Here is an 18,462-nt window from a genome sequence, read left to right as displayed (position 1 = left end):
TGTGCAAGTATGAACGGTGCAGTTCAATTTCATCTGTACCAGTCTCAACAATACCAGTATGAATGACTACATTTTGTTGTTGCATCTTGTAGTTAACACGCGTTTCCATTTTTATTTAACCATAACCAGTGTAGTTAGACCGGCACAATACCAGTTTGAATGACCATGTTTGCTTGTTGTTAAATGTTAGGCCTGTTGCAGTTAGCACACCTTTCCACTTGTTTTGCTTTACTATCTTGCTTAAACCTGCACACTGAAGCTATCTTTTGGAGATTATTTTGTCTACCATGTGTAATTATGATTGATGTTTAGCCTGTTGTGCTTAACATGCTTCTTGATGTACCTACAGAGGAAAATTTTGGGAACGACTGCTATTTTCCGTCGAGGTTAGTTTCATCCCATGGCTTATATTTGCTCACTGTTCAGGATATCCGTAGCTAGTACCATGTAGGCCGGCGGCTGTTAAGGGACTAATCAGTGAATCGGACTTTTAACTGAATATATCTGCAACCCATTTTTCCTTAGGTTAACTAGGGCCATATGTAATATATCTGAGGCTACATAGCAACATGCATTGTACTTAATGTCTAAATATGCAATCGTAGGCTACATAGCAACAAGGAAGAGTGTTACATTAATGTTCTAATGATGTCTAGATATACGTAGAAGAGCAGCAGCAGCAATAGCAACAACACAGCCCTGTTTGGATACTCAACTTAGCTAGAGGTTAGAGTTAGTTTCTAGCTCAGTACTAACCTTGAACTAACTCCATCCAAAGAGTTGTTTGGATGGCAGGGTTAGATTGACAATAAATGCACTAGGAGAACTAGCTCCAATTAGCACCTCTTGGGTTGGATACTAGTTTTTTTGGGTGGGTTATAGATGCAATTAGCTCAAACTAGCCCTCATGTTTAGATATACTTTAGGGCTATTTGAGCCCGAACTAGCTCAAACTAACTGTAACCCGTGGATACAACAGCAGATAATTTTTAAGAATGAACTAAACTCCTTCCGGCCCATAATATAAGATGTTAATTCATCTAATATGTGAGTATATTGGATGTTATAAGATACTCCCTCCGTTCCTAAATATTTGTCTTTTTAGAGATTTCAAATGGACTACCACATACGGATATATATATAGACATATTCTAAAAGAATGTTGTACTACATCATTGTGCAATTGCTGTTTAGCTTCTAATATTAACTTGGTGCTTTTAAGTACATATGTCTTTGGTAAAGATCCACATTTCAACCCGTTCTGCATATGGGGCAATGAGATATCGATGAACCAACATCAAGTGAGGAAGCTGATAAAGATTGTTAGTAAAATGGGTCCAAAGATGGCAATTAAACTATTTGTTTACACTTTATCCAAGACAACGGCAAACTGCAGGATGGTAAGTAAGAACTCTGCAGCCTTCTTTTTACTGCCCATAATGAGTTGTGTTAGATGACAATGTCTGAAATCTTATTCCTTTGCAGTGGTTGCCAAAGCAGTTTACTCAAGATTACCTCTCAAACTACATGATTGGTGGGCATGCAAAGGTTAGAGTATTTCTACCAGAACACGATGATTATCTAGATGTTTTCATGAAGACCGTGAAGGATGGGCGGTCGGCCATCACAAGGGGTGGGACTAGAGTCGTGCGTGCCTTCTGCATGGAGGAGGGCACAATATGGGCATTCCGCTTCACCTTGTTCAGCAACCAGAATATATTTCGCCTCTTTCTTTACCGTTTTAATAGTACAAGTATACAACTGTGGTTCATCATTCTTTATTTGGTTCTTATGTAATTCTTGAACATATGTACCTATGAATCGAATAATGCATTGGTTGTTTAAACCTGATGGATATGAATAAAGTTGTAGCATACATTCAAATTCAAATCCAAATCCGGTACAATTTGGAACAACAGCAATTAAATTACGGTGAAATTACGCTCTCCAGGTTGTTACAGCACACACTGTTGGTAAAACACATACGTTTGCGATATGCACCATAATCCGAGACGGTTCATAGAGAGGAAACGTGTGCTAGCATGCACACAGTTGCCGTTTGCAAAGCGTGTGCGATGTCAGACAATATCACAAACGGTGCAGGCAAACTAAATGTTTGTGTTAGTTGCCTTATCGTACACAATTCGCAACCATGAACTGTTTCTGATGAAGTATGCATCATAAACGTTGCACCACAAAATAGCGTGTGCGATAGTTGTCGTGTACGACGATGTTACGACGGTCCGACATTTCATAATCCTGTCCGACACTCGTATGATGATTAGCTAATCTTCTAACAGTGAACCGTTTGTGATGGGTCGCACATCATACACGTTCTATAATAGTGAACTGTTTGTGATGGGCCGCGCGTCGTAAACGTAGCACCACAGAATACCGACTGCGATGGCAATGCAAGCAGAAACGTGTAGGAGTACTATAGGGGCCCTATCCCCGAAGGTTTCTTGGTTGTGTGGGAAGGACCCCCTGTCGCCCATACTCACTTGGCGACGGTTCCAAATGCCGTCGCGGAAAGGGGTTTTAAACTGTTTGTTTAGGACCGACGCACACCAGTGCTTGTTGGGACGCAACCCAATGAATAAAATTTATTTTTGCTTTTTGCTTTCATTTCTTGAGTGTTAGCACAATTATGCTACTGGTATGATTGTGTTTTTTGTGTTTTAATTAGTGTTTGTGCCAAGTAAAGCCTTTAGGATCTTCTTGGGTGATAGTTGTTTGATCTTGCTGAAAAAGACACAAACTTTGCAATCACAAAAATAATTTTCATAAATCACAGAAAAGAGCTTTTGCCCTGATTCTTTTTTCAGAAGATTAATATAAAAATTACCCTGGTCGTCCTAATTTGGTAGAATTTTTGGTATGAAAGAAATATTCCCTAAAGTCAGATTACTACAGACTGTTATGTTTTGATAGATTCTGTTTTCTTTGTGTTGTGTGCTTATTTTGATGGCTCTATGGTTTTCTTTGATGAGTTTTTTCCATAGAAAGGTTGGAATATAGTGGATATAATACAAAAACAAAACATGAATTGGTTTCGTACAACACTTATAGTAGTGGTTTGCTTTCTCTTACTAACGAATCTCACGAAGGTTTTGTTGAGTTTTGTGTGATTGAAGTTTTCAAGTTTTGGGTTATCTTACGGTGGATGAAAGAAGGATAGAAGAGCCTAAGCTTGGGGATTCCCCAACATCCCAAGCTATTATCCAAGAATGAGCAACCAACTAAGATTGGGGATGGCCCCGAGTGGCATCCCCTTTTTCTTCTAACAACTATCGGTATTTTACTCGAGGCTATATTTTTATTCGTCACATGATATGTGTTTTGCTTGGAGCGTCTTGTATGATATGAGTCTTTGCTTGTTTTATTTTGTGTTTTAAGTCATCAATCCTTGCTGGACACACCTATTTTAGAGAGCCAAAATTATATCATGACTTGTTAGAATTGCTCTCTATGTTTCACTTAAATCTTTTATGAGCTAGGACTTGCTCTAGTGCTTCACTTATATCTTTTTGAGCACGGTGTGCTTAGTATTTTTGAAGAAATGCTCTCTTGCTTCACTTAGATTTATTTGAGAGTTAGTAAAATTTGGAAAAATTCTCTCTTGCTTCACTTACTATTTTGAGAGAAAGAAAATTTGTTATGCTCATGATCTTCACTTATACTTGTTTGAGCTTATGAAAAGCAACACATGAAAATTAGTCCCAAAGTGATAGATATCCAAGAAGGATAAAGTAAAAAATTGTCATGAAGATCATTGGACAAAATAAACTTGATTCTTAGTAATAGTATTGAGATATGATGATGTGATATGTGAGTTATGTTGATGAGTAATTGTGCTCTAGTAAGAATATTGGTGTTAAGGTTTGCGATTCCCTATGCATGCACGAAAGTCAATAATCATGCAATGAAAATTATATCCTACTTATGGTGCATTATTCGGTGCTAATTATGCTTAATTCTTGCTTATGAGATTATTCGTTTCTTGGTTGGTCGCTTCCCAATCTTTTTGCTAGCCTTCATTTTGCACTAAGTATGATCTCTACTTGTGCATCAAAAATCCTTTAAACCAGTTTTGCCACATGAGTCCACTATATCTACCTATATGCGGTATTCTTTTTCTGTTCTAAGAAAATTTGCATGTGCCATCTCTAATTTTCAAAATAAACTTCTCTTTTGTGTGTTTGTTTCGCTTGCGGAACGGTAACGGGTGGCTAATATTTTCCATGCTAGATGTGTTATTCTCACGATGAGTGTTTATTCACTTGTCATTGCACGGGAGTAAGGCAAAGGTCTTAGGGATGCCCAGTCCCGAAATGCAAAAATGAATTTACTTTATGTTGTCAAATAACAAATTCCTTGGAAAGTGTTGGTATGGAGGGCACCCGTGGATACGGTTAGCCATGGAAAGTGAAAGTATGGTGGAAAAGGATATAATCTTTATTTTCTATTTGGGAACCGCCTATGGCATATCTAGCATGGAAAGTGTTCGGAACTCTAAGTTGTTTTCATTGGTGGGATGGATACACCTCCCAAAATGTTTTTATCTCTAAGTTTTTCGCTTTGAGATCTGGCACCTCTACAAATCCCTACTTCCCTCTGCGAAGGGCCTTTCTTTTACTTTATGCAATTATTATTTTGAATTTCAGTCTCCATCCTCTCTTATAAAAGCACCAACTAGGAGGCAAAATGATCGTCCTTAAGTATTGGGTGTAGCTAATATTCGAGTATGTTTCATGAATGGATCAATGTTTGAGCATGATGGGCTAGGGATAACTTATTTTAGCATTGATATTTCGAAAGACATGGTTGCTTGTTGATATGCTTGAGTATCTAAATTATTATGTCAAAACTAGACTATTGCTTTGAATCGCATAAAATTCCAAATGTCCATGCTATAAAGAAAATAGTATGATATGACATGATAAACAACAATCCACATCAAAAATTCTGTTTTTATCACTTACCTACTCGAGGACGATCAGGAGTTAAGCTTGGGGATACTGATACGTCTCCAACGTATCTATAATTTTTTATTGTTCCATGCTGTTTTATTATGAATCTTGGATGTTTTATAATCATTTTATACCATTTTTTACTAACCTATTGACATAGTGCCAAGTGCCAGTTGCTGTTTTTCCCATCTTTTTTACATCACAAAAAATCAATACCAGACGGAGTCCAAATGCCACGAAACTCCACGATGATTTTTTATGGGCCAGAAGGAACACGTTGGGCCCTGGTTGCACCTGGGGGAGTCCCGAGGAGGGGACAACCCACCAGGGCGCGCCAGGAGGCCCAGGCGCCCCCTGGTGGGTTGTGCCCACCTCAGGTGCCCCCGGACCGCTTCTTTGCTCTATAAATACCCCAAAAATACCAGAACCCTAGGGGAGTCGACAAAATATTCATCCAGCCGCCGCAGAGTCCAGAACCACCAGATCCAATCTAGACACCATCTCGGATGGGGTTCACCACCTCCATTGGTACCTCTCCGATGATGCGTGAGTAGTTCCTTGTAGACCTTCGGGTCCGTAGTTGCTAGCTAGATGGCTTTCTCTCTCTCGCTGAATTCTCAATACAATGGTCTCTTGGAGATCCATATGATGTAACTCTTTTGCGGTGTGTTTGTTGTGATCTGATGAACTTTGAGTTTATGATCAGTCATATGTTTTTATATCCATGAAAATTATTTGAGTGTCTTTGATCTCTTATATGCATGATCTCTTATAGCCTCGTATTTCTTCTCTGATATTTGCGTTTGGTTTGGCCAACTTGATCTATTTATCTTGCAATGGGAAGAGGTGCCCGGTAGTGGGTTCGATCTTACGGTGCTTGATCCCAGTGACAGAAAGGGAAACAACACGTATGTATCATTGCTACTAAGGATAAAAAGATGAGATATGTATCCACGCAATAGACAAATGGATATTGTCTACATTATGTCATCGTTCTTATTGCATTACTCTATTTTTCCATGAACTTAATACACTAGATGCATACTGGATAGCGGTCGATGTGTGGAGAAATAGTAGTAGATGCAGGCAGGAGTCGGTCTACTAATCTTTGACGTGATGCCTATGTAATGATCATTGCCTGGATATCATCATAATTATTTGAAGTTCTATCAATTGCCCAACAGTAATTTGTTTAGCCACCGTTTGCTATTTTTCTCAAGATAAGCCACTAGTGAAACCTATGGCCCCTGGGTCTTCTTCCTCATATATTTGCTTGCGACCTACTTTTCCTTTGCATTTTTATTCAGACCTATTAAACCAAAAATACAAAAATACATTGCTGCACTTTATTTTATTTGCGATCTATTATTCCAATCTATTACAATTTCTGGCATCATTACCCGAAAGGGATTGACAACCCCTTTAACACGTCGGGTTGCGATGTGTTGTTATTTGTGTGCAGGTGTTGTTTACGTTGTGTTGCTTGGTTCTCCTACTGGTCCCATAACCTTAGTTTACTCACTGAAGGAAATACCTACCATCGCTGTGCTGCATCATCCCTTCCTCTTTGGGGAAATAGCGATGTAGTCCTAGCAGACAGGAGCTTTTCTGGCGCTATAGTCAGAGAGCGATCAGGTGAGAAGCTACGCCAACGGTCGCAAACTAGTAATGATCAAGAAGTGATCCTGAACTACTTACGTTCAAACATAATCTCACCGTGTTCTCTTCTCGAACTCACTCGAAAAGAGATGGTCACGGGTACACACGCGGTTGGTGTATTTTATTTCGGATCTGGTGTCAAGTTCTCTACAACCGGATATTAAAAATTCCTATCTTCCACATAACCGCGGGCACGGCTCTCGAAAGTTTAAACCTAGCAGGGGTGTCCCAACTTAGCCCATGACAAGCTCACGATCCACGGAGACAATCCTCCATCGCGGGACACCCTGAGTATTCTCGGAATCCCGATGCACAAGCTCTTCGAAGAAAGGAAAACTATCCCAAGGAGATCTCCTGGTGAGTCAGATCCATGTCCAGAGCCGTGCGCTCTCTATCTACGGACTCATCCGTCTATGCAAAGTGGACGATAGCCGAAATACCATCGAGTTTCCCTGAGGCGGCACCGCCGACTGCTAGGTAGGTGGACCAACACTCATGAGGAGCACTGGCCCGGGGGTTGATTAAGAGACATCGGGTGCTAGCCGGTCCCTATGCAAGTTTTAGTTGTTATTAGGCAAATGGTAATACCAATGTTGGATCTCCTTGGGAAATCTTTACTTTAGACGAAGAAACAAGGGGGGGGGCATAAACCCCGACAGTGTTAGGAACGCAAAATTCAAGGAACATAACACCGATATGATGGAAACTAGGGCGGCAAGAGTGGAACAAAACACCAGGCAGAAGGCCGAGCCTTCCACCCTTTACCAAGTATATAGATGCATTAATCAAATAAGGGATATTGTGATATCCCATGATATCCATGTCCCAACATGGAACAACCTGTAACTACACCTACAACTAGCAATGCTATAAGAGGGGCTGAGCAAAGCGGTAACATAGCCAAACAAAGGTTTGCCTGGATGGTGGAAAAGGTTAGAGGCTAACATGGAAAATTGGGAGGCTTGATAAACAAGTGGTAGGTAGCGCGACATAGCAATAGCATTGAGACAACTAGCAAAGCAGAGATAGTAGTGAGATCCAAGGTGACGGTCATCTTTCCTGAAATCCCGCTAGGAAGAAGATCGAGTCCACGAAGTAGACGAACCTGTCAGCGTCCTGGGAATGGCGGTCCCCAGACTTGCCTGCCTGCGGCCCACGGCGTGGCTTCACTAGCGGCCTTGTACGACGCATCTTCACCAGCAAACACTCAACACCCTCGCAAGGGGCCAAGCCTCGCGAGGGGGGCGACGCAAGACCTCCTCGGGGACAGCCTCACCAGGCTGGCTCACGAGGGGCGGAGAGATCAAGGCAAGGGGCACCTCGAGAGGTTCCTGTGATGTAAGCCATGACGACCGGCGCCAGGCGGGCGCCAGCGCGCACAGTGTCCTCGTTTCCTCTTTGGTGCTAAAGAGGCAAGCGTAGGCGAGGAGTCCCGAGGCATCATGCAACGGTTTCCATATCGGTGCTACAAGACCATGACCAACAGGACGGAGGTCACCGTGGAGCCCAAGACGGCGTCACCACCAGAGCCTTTGGTAGGCAAAGACCACCTTTAGTCAGGATAACTTGTACTAGTTGTCTCCCTTCGGATTTGGCCGTTGTTGGATCCCTTCCCGCTCAATATTTGGGGAGAGTACCAGGGCCTCTATAAATAGGACTAGCCACCATCGTAGCTAGGGGACGGATCATTCAGATCATCCTCAACCACACAAGCCCACCAAACACAAGAGCACCTCTCCTTAGGACGTTGTTCTTCCCTTGTAAGTGTTCATCCTCAGCCCAAGAGGCAATTGCTACCTCTTGAGCATGCGTTGGTTTTCCCTTGAAGACGAAAGGGTGATGCAGCAAAGTAGCGTAAGTATTTCCCTCAGTTTTTGAGAACCAAGGTATCAATCTAGTAGGAGGTTACACGCAAATCGCCTCGTACCTACACAAACAAATAAGAACCTTGCAACCAACGTGATAAAGGGGTTGTCAATCCCTTCACGGCCACTTGCAAAAGTGAGATCTGATAGACATAATAAGATAAATATTTTTGGTATTTTTATGATATAGATTGGAAAGTAAAGATTGCAAAATAAAATACGGAAGGAATGGTAAATTGATAGGAAAATAATATGATGGAAGATAGACCCGGGGGCGATAGGTTTCACTAGTGGCTTCTCAAAAGATAGCATAATTTACGGTGGGTGAACGAAATACTGTCGAGCAATTGATAGAAAAGTGCATAATTATGAGAATATCTAGGCTTGATCATGTATATAGGCATCACGTCCACGACAAGTAGACCGAAACGATTCTGCATCTACTACTATTACTCCACACATCGACCGCTATCCAACATGCATCTAGAGTATTAAGTTCATAAGAACAGAGTAACGCATTAGGCAAGATGACATGATGTAGAGGGATAAACTCAAGCAATATGATATAAACCCCATATTCTTATCCTCAATGGCAACAATACAATACGTGCCTTGCTGCCCCTGCTGTCAATGGGAAAGGACACCGCAAGATTGAACCCAAAGCTAAGCACTTCTCCCATTACAAGAAAGATCAATCTAGTAGGCCACCCCAAACTGATAATTCCCACAGACTTGCAAAGATAACAAATCATACATAAAAGAATTCAGAGGAGATTCAAATATTGTTCATAGATAATATTAATCATAAACCCACAATTCATCGGATCTCAACAAACAAACCGCAAAAAGAATTACATCGAATAAATCTCCAAGTGAATCGAGGAGAACTTTGTATTGAGATCCAAAGAGAGAGAAGAAGCCATCTAGCTAATAACTATGGACCCGAAGGTCTGTGGTAAACTACTCACACATCATCGGAGAGGTTATGGTGTTGATGTAGAAGCCCTCCGTGATCGATTCCCCCTCCCGCGGAGTGCCGAAAAAGGCCCCAAGATGGGATCTCACGGGTACAGAAGGTTGCGGCAGTGGAAATCGGGTTTCGTGGTGCTCTTGGATGTTTGGGGTATATGGGTATATATAGGAGGAAGTAGGTCGGTGGAGCTGCAAGGGGCGCACAAGGGTGGGGCGCGCCTCCCTGCCTCGTGGCCTCCTAGCTTCTTTCTTGACATCCACTCCAACTCCCCTGGATCACGTGTGTTCCAAAAATAACTCTCCCGAAGGTTTCATTCCGTTTTGACCCCGTTTGATATTCCTTTTCTGCGAAACATTGAAATAGGAAAAAAATAGCAATTTGCACTGGGCCTTCAGTTAATAGGTTACTCCCAAAATAATATAAAAGTGCTTAGTAAAACCCATTAAACATCCAAAACAGATAATATAATATCATGGAACAATCAAAAATTATAGATACGTTGGAGACGTATCAGCAATCCAACACACCACACTGGAGTAATGTATTACACCACATCGGTGGCCCGAACCAGTATATACTCTTGTGTCTCTCGTTCTTTGGGTTCGTTGTCGGTGTGGGACGACACCTATGGGATCACAAGAATCCCTACTACGGTTGCCGGGGCGCAGGGTTGTGAGAAGAGCAGGATTAGTAATCAGCACAAGGATCATTTACCCAGGTTTGGGCCGCGAGGATGCGTAATACCCTAGTCCTGCTTTAGTGGCTGTATTTCAGAGAGTTCTTGAGCTCTCGAACTAGCTATAGTGGGTGCGTGATTTCAAAAGGCCGAATCCTTCTCCAGTACCCCATGGGCCTCCTTTTATAGTCGTAAGGGGCTGCCACAGTGGCACATAGGAGGTGGAAAGGCGCACAGTGCTACAAGCTTATCGTTCGTATTACAGGACAAGACGCATATAATGTGCCCCTGAGGTGTCCCCTAGCTTTATCGGGGACGGGAGTGAGGCCTGTCCCATCCGTCGCCGCGCCTCCTCGCTTCGACACGCACCCTGGCCAGCAATGCGTGCGGCGCCATGTAGGTAGGCAGGCAGCTGTGGTGGCGCGGTGGTAGGGTCTTCACGAAGATCTGCATGCCGCCACGCAGGCGCTTGCTGAGTTGGCCTGGGAGCTGCATGTTGCCACGCAGGTACCTGCCCAGCTGGTTGGGCTGGCAGCTGCATGCGAACGACGATGGAGACTTGGCTGGTGCGGGCCTGGAAGTGGCCCTGCTGGCATCCTTGGTGAGGGCCTTGGCGGGTGGCCCGGCAAGGGTCTTGCCGTGGCGTGCTGTCGTCCCCGGCAAGGATCTTCCGGGGGTCTTGTGGCTCTCCTCGGCAAGGATCTTGCCGAGGACCATTGTCTTTTAATCTCATCTGATCTTGAATATTCCTTGGTCTTGACAAAGATCTGCATGCCACCATGGAGGTGCCTCCCGAGCCCTACTTCCAACGTGGTTGGTTGAGTTGGAACTCGTGGACTCGAGGGTGGCTCACTCTGCTCGTGTAGCTGAGCCGCCACGGCAAGGGTCTTGTCGGGGCTGCTGAGGCTGCCCCGGCAAGAGTCTTGCCGGGGGAGCCTGCTTCGTCCTTCTGCTTCTTCGTGTTCTTGGCCTTGGCGTTGCCTTGGCTGTCTTAGGCTTCGGTTTTACCTCAGTTCACCTCGCCTGTCCTGCTTGGTGCGGCCGTGGGTGTGGCTCCGACTGTCCGTGCACAGGTAAAGGGGTACAAAGGTGTGCCCCTTCTTTTGTACACCAACAGGAGCAGCCAGGCCTGGGCCAGGCCCAAAACGGTGCATGGGCAGGTGGGGCAGTTTTTACCGCGGTAAAACTTTTCGCACACTGCGCTTCCCACGACCCGCGTTGAATGCGCGACGTGGAGGGGTGCGCGTGACGTGGGCGGCATGCGTGGGGCGGTTTCCGCACGCATGCGTCACGTCGCGATACAGGGGCGGCTCAGGCCTTCCCCATGAAGGGGGAAAGGCATAAAGGCACGGCCCATTTACTAAATGGGGCCGGGTCGCGGTCTTCAAGGCGTCCACACCCCACGATCACGGGGTGGGGAGAGGTCGCTTCAGTCGTCCCATCGGTTCTGCACGTCCGCCACGCGTCCTCCATGCGCTTGTTGGGGCAGTGGGTCGGTCTCGATTCTCTGTGCCTCTGGTGGCTGGATTGGCCGAGCGGGGCGGCCGAGCCCCCACCCCGCCCCTTTATAAGGAGAGGGAAGGGGGGACGGCATCCCACATTCTTCTATCTTCTATCTCCTCCTGCTTCTGCTTCTTCCTCTCATCCACCATGGAGAAAGAGAACCCTGGTCCCTCGACGGTGGCGGCGAGGGTCGCCGCTTGACAGCGCGTCCCTCCTCTTCCTGAGCTTGCGGTGGTTGAGCCAGCTGCGAGGGGAAGGGGGAGGGGGCGAGGCCGTGGGCGAAGCCGTGGCAGAGGTCGTGGTGCTCGGGGAAGAGGAGGACGGGGCGGCGCGCCGGCCTCGCCCCGCCAATGATGCCTTTCCCGACGGAGGGCCATGTTGGAGACCAGCCCCGCGAGTTCTTCATCAGGCTGCACCGGACTCCACGTCGCCGTTTTCGTCTTCCCGCCCCGTTTGCTCGGGAGATGGAGCGTGAGCCATCCCAGACCCTCAGGTTGCACATGAGGGGCTGTGGGAATGGGGGCACGCGGGTCGACAACGACTTCCCGGCTCCTTGGGTCATGTAACTCCGTCGTGGATGGAAGACGTTCGCTCGCATCCACAACCTGATGGTGGGGCTCGTCCTCTACTTCAAATTAATGGAGGACGGGTTGCTCTCCGTCAAGGTCTTCAGAGATTTTAAAACTCGCCCGAAGTGCTGTGTGGAGAGCTCCTCCGACGGAGACTCCGATGATGGAAGCTCTTCCTCGAGCAAAAGTGACGAGGAGGACAGCGGGGCAGATGACGGGGACGAGTCCGATGTCAGGACCCCGATACCAAGTCACATCCATCTAGCCGGTAACACCTCATATCACTTTGCGGCCTCACGCGCGGTATTCCCACGGGTGTCGCCTTACCATGGCCCGGGACCATTTGCCCCTTGTGGCTCACGTATATGATAGTGTCGCTAGCATCCATATGACAGAGAACCCGGGCCGACATGACTAGTCGTGAACCCAAAGTGGCACTAACTTACGGGGACAGGCATACATGAATCAACATCGAGCATGTCGGTCAGCAGCGTGCGAATCCGGGCTGTAGCACTGGGCTAACAGGACTCCGGTGAACAGGACTGTAGCAGGCTAGGTAGGACTCCGGATGTCACCGCGTGACATTTCCCCGAAGGGACAGACACAGGAACGAAGTGAATCACATGCCGGCCAGTCAAGTGTTTCGGAGCAGTAGTGCTGGGCTAGCAGGACTCCGGTGAACCGGGCTGTAGAGGACTACTATGGCTCATGGAAGCACAAGACTACATTTCCCCATAAGAGAGGCTACCAAGGATAAACAACTAGGTTGTCGGATCCCACACATACCAAGCATTTCAATCATACACACAATATGCTCAATATGTGTAAATACAACATCGCATCACATCAAAACTATACGACTCAAGTATTTATTCATTAGGCTCCGAGGAGCGAGATATTACAAACATGGGTCTCATGACTCAACATTCAGAGCATACAAGTCAAAGCACATGCGGAAGCTTAACATGTCTGAGTACAGACATCTACATATGGAAAAGGCTGAGAAGCCTGACTATCTACAAGACCCTGCCGAGGGCACAAGATCGTAGCTGAGGTATCAAGCTGAACCTCGAAGTCCACACGGAACTACTAGCGAGACTGACGTCTCTCTGCAAAACATAAAATAGGCAAACGTAAGTACAAATGCCCCAGCAAGGCTTACATCAGAACTAGCTACATATGCATCAGTATCAACAAAGGGGATGGTGGAGTTTGACTACAGCAAGCCAGCTTTGACTCAGTGGCTATCCTAAACTATGACTGCAAGTAACTCTTTTGAGGTGGCGCACACGAGTCCACATATTCACCAAATTGAGTTCACACACTTAGCTCACACACAGTAGGACATGTTCATCACCATTCCAACTCATTCCCGATGAAACAGACCTAACTCAACTCTAAGCAGTAGCAGGCATGACAACAAGCATGAATGAGTAGACACATCAGGGCTCAAACAACTCCTACTCATGCTAGTGGGTTTCATCTATTTACTGTGGCAATGACAGGTCATGCAGAGGAAAAGGGGTTCAACTACCGCAGCAAGTAACAGATGAATCGTTGTTGTCCTAATGCAGTAAAAGAGAGCAGGGGCGAGAGAGTGGGATTGTATAGGAATGAACAAGGAGGTTTTGCTTGCCTGGCACTTCTGAAGATAATATAGCTCTTCATCGGTGTCATCGAACTCATCGTCGGAACCACGGCTACTGAAGGGGAACAAATACCGGCAAACAAGAAGGAACGCAATGCAATGCAACAATATGATGCATGATCATGACATGCCAAAATGAGTGTGTTGGGCTAATGCAACTACAACCAGACGGGTTTGAGCCATTTTGAACCAAAGGTTCAAAGTTCAAACTCATTTGTGATCTTAAATAGTGCCTTATCATGTTTTGCACTAAACAGCAAGTTCACTTGTTTAAACATGCATGAAACCAGTACAGATGGATAGATTGGATTTTTCTGAGCATTTTTCATATATAACACTTTGCATTTGGAGTTACAGATTAATTTCTATGATTTTTAGAAGTTAGATCTATTTTCTGGAATTTCCTGAATAAGAATAAATCCAGAAAATAATTAATTACGACAGCACTGCGTCACTGTGATGTCAGCGGTCAACGGGGACGGTCCAGGTCAAACCTAACCAGTGGGGCCCGTGTGTCAGTGTCACAGCTAATTAACAGAGTTAATTAGTGCTAAGTTAAATACTAACCTAAGTTAATTAGGTCGTGGGCCCACATGCCAGTGACTTAGCTGGTTACCTAAAAGTTAATTAGCGCTAAACTAAAATTAGCAGGGCTCTGGGCCCACTTGTCCGGACCCAGGGGAGGTCAACCCCCCGGTCAGCGGGGTCAAACCCGCCGGCGACTCGACGCCAGCGAGGCCAGACGCGGCAGAGGGCCTCGGATTTGGTCCTCCGGTGAGCAAATTGACGGCGGAGACGTGCTACCCGTAGCTGGGGAGCTGCCGCATCCAGTGGTGCAGGTGGTTGGACATGGGTACGCTGGAAGCGACGCCAGCGAGCTCGACAGCAGCGGCCGGAGTTCGGCGGGGAGGGGAGAAGGGGCTGCAGTTCACGGCAGGGGCCGTGGTTGGTCGCATTCATCTCCTGAGGACGCACTGGCCACGGTGGCATGCTTGGTTGCGGGTTTCCATAGGTGTGGCTGCGGTGGAGACATGGGCCGCGGAGCCGAGCTCCCGGCCATGATGGCCAACGGGGTTAGGGGGTAGCTCAAGTGACATGGCTAGGGGGAGAAGGAAGAGGAGCTCATGGGGAGTGCAGGGGTGGCCTCGGCGTGCTCGGGGAGGGGCTGATGACGACGGGAGGTCGCCGGCGATCTCGGAGCAGAGGCGGCGAGGATGGCGGTGCGGAGGATGATGCAGGGCGTCCGGCGTCGTGCGAATTGACGGAGAGTCGCGGGAGATGGAGGCGGAGCCCGTGGACAGCACGGGGAGACGAGGGGGGCACGGTGGCTGCGGCGTTACGGCGGTGTGGCTGCGGGTGCGCTCGGGCGCGAGAGGGAGAGAAAGCAGAGGAGGGGGAAGAGGTTGGGAGAAAGTGAGAGGGTTCCAGGGGGGTGCGTGTCGGCATCCAGGGTGTCCAGAAGCTCGGCTGCAAGCAGGAGGTGGCAGAGCGTGTGCTCACGCGCGGCGGCCACGCGCGCGCTGTCCTCCTGGCAGGAGGTTGGTGATGACTGGAAGATGCCAGTGGGCTGGGCCTCTGCTGGGCCGTGGTGGGGCGCCAGGTAAGTGGCCCGGGTAGGTTCTCTCTCTCTCTGGTTTTTCTATTTATTATTGTTTTCTATTTTCTGCAATTGGTTTTGATTTGATTTTAAAACATCAAATCATTTTTTTTGAACTTTCTATAAATTGTTATGTGAGCTCAGGAACTAGTCCAAGGTCACAGGCAACTTACAGAAATATTTTAACTTTATTCATTATATAACAGAAATAAATTCAACTCAAATATGTCATTGATTTAAGTCAAAGGCCCAAAATAAATATTTCTGTGATTCCAAAAATATTGGTTTGAATTTTACCTCTTACCAATATTTTCACAGAGTAACAGGAACATTTATTTGGACTCATTTGATGATAATTAAATTTTGATTATTTTTAAAAGGTTTTAGAGGCTTTGAAAATTCCCTCAATTGAAATTTCAGAATTTAGACATGATGATCATGCAAGGACAAGCAAAGGCTAAACTAGGGTTGTGACAACTCACCCCCACTAAACAAGAATCTCATCGCGAGATTCAAGACGTGAGGTAAGAAGACAGTGGGGGCACAGGACCAACACATTCTTCGCAATCCAGGTTGCACCTCATAAGGTTGTTGATTCGTTGCATACATTGATCTTGACATCCTCGCTTTTGAGATCTTCATCCACGCGATGACAACAGAAAGTAACTCTACTAGGATTGATCTTCTCAAAGATCGAGCTATACAAGATCAACTCGCGAAATGAGATGTTGAAACATCTCGAGTTGAGACACAAAACACATAGAGAGGGATGGAATAACAAACGACGAGGTTTGATTTGGTGGGCAACAATTCCACGCTTAGAGAGATGGTGGATGGTGTCAAGGTGGCGAGGAAAATAATTGCCATGATCCCATAACGGGGCACCTTGGGGAAGGTGATTCGTAAAATTATTCCCTTAAGTGGCAAAAAGAATTACTTTTGATATTGAGATCATTGGAACTCTCTATACCAGCCTATGGAAATTCACAAATGACCGTTTGAAGGAGTTCGGAAGAATGTCATATCCGGATTTGAATGGATGATGTGGACTACCTTGTTGCAGATAATGCGATGGATGATTTTGCTTATCATCGGAAATGGATGGGACCCATGGTAGGACCACTTTTGAACAACAATTACTGAGAGGGCAGCGCATGGGAATTGGCACAATGGCGGTGCAAGCTGGGAACAAAATGTAGATGTTGGGAATGTTCCAACCATCATATCTGCCTGAGATTCAGATCTGGTTGGTGTCAGGATATTCCAGACTCATCAAGTCTAGAAAGAAAAATGAAGGTTTGCAACACAAATCGATGAGATGACGTTGCGAGATTCTCGGGAAATGGACTACGGTAGTAAGCTCCAAAACATGAGCTGGTTCTGCTACATACATGTGTACATGTTGTTCAAGACAAGCATGACCACGTGGTAGTCTTACAACGAAACACTACCGAGTTCTGATTGGGAACCATCATTGCGGAGAGCGAAGTCCTGCGCATGTACCTTTGGGTCCTTAAGGATTAGCACTTATGAACTTCTTTTCCTTGAACAAATCAATCAGTGGCTTGGTGTGCTAGGGATTACACATGGAGTGAGGTAGCGAGCCTATCAAACCATGGAATACTTCACACATGCATGACTAACTTGGGATGATTCCGGAGAAAGCAAAAAACAATCTTTCTCAATTCACGACGGCAACTTGCACATAATGCACGTGAACTTGGAGAAAGTCACTTCTTACACCAAACATGTATTTCATGAACGGGACATGAAGATGAAGCTTATAAAAGTTTCCAACACTAGCTTAATGTTCAACACGAATCATGGGGGAGATAAAATGCCGCTGATGGGCTCAACAACAACTCATCGGAATTTCCATATCACTGGACTTCCACCATTATGTGAACAATGTGATAGTATTGGTTAGACCAAAAGATGTAATGGTGTATGCTCGAGGAATCAACCACGGGTAAGACAACATTACGGACATCGTTGGTTCTAACTTGATTTGACGATGGCCCACACTCAAATCAAGGTTTGGGCAAGACGATAGGTTCAACAACTGATCACGAGGACCAATCGATGAAGAAATCATATTTCTACAACAAACACACAAACACAAGATATCCCTTTGGAAATGAACTAAGTTAGATAGGCTTTTATCTTCCAACTCTCTAAGTTGTTGTTTAGCTTAACCAACTAGCTCAGGGGTATCCAACACAGATTCTTGGAGAAGGGGTGGTTTACAAGAAACCAACTTGATCACGAACTCAACATAGCGGTCAGGTGACAACCTGGTCACACTTCCGAGAAGATATCTGGAAAATCACAAACCACCGGTATGTTACTAAGCTCGAGAACAATCTTGCTTTTAAAGGCAAGATGGTATTATCAAAAGAGCGAGGGATTGACACAATCATAACTCATTGATCGAAGAGTGCACCTGAAATAAGGACTAGGTAGCACGATCAATCTTAGGATGATGATCAATAACCAGCATGCTAAGAATGAGAGTATTGTCCATTTACTACCAAGCAACAAGTTGCTCGGAGTATTGATTTCACACATCACAATTAACTTCTCGGCATTCCGGTTACAACAACACGGAACCGAGGAATGAATAATGATGGCAAGAAGTATCACTCCGTCAAGAATTCATATGAGGTGGTGCAATTCTCATGACATTCTTGACATAAAGATGGTAACACTTCAAGGTAGAATAGAGAAAAGGCTAGATTGGCATTTTGATCCACAGAATACAACTACCTTGACCGAATCCTAGATATTGACGAGGTACTGGAGTTTGTTTCTCCTAGTCATTCCAGAATAGAATGGCTTGACGGACCACAAGAGTAATTGGCATCAATGAACATGAATGCACACATGCTCTTGACTATCAACTGATAGATGAAGTCCGAATTACAATTAAAGAGGGACAACTCAAAGGTACATACGATTTTCTGAGTTGTGGATGCATAGATTAGCATGTCGAACGAGTTCAA

The sequence above is a fragment of the Triticum aestivum genome, chromosome 2D (genome assembly GCF_018294505.1).
Source record: "Triticum aestivum cultivar Chinese Spring chromosome 2D, IWGSC CS RefSeq v2.1, whole genome shotgun sequence".
In the NCBI taxonomy this organism is placed as follows: Eukaryota; Viridiplantae; Streptophyta; class Magnoliopsida; order Poales; family Poaceae; genus Triticum; species Triticum aestivum.
Note: the sequence above shows the minus strand (reverse complement) of the source record.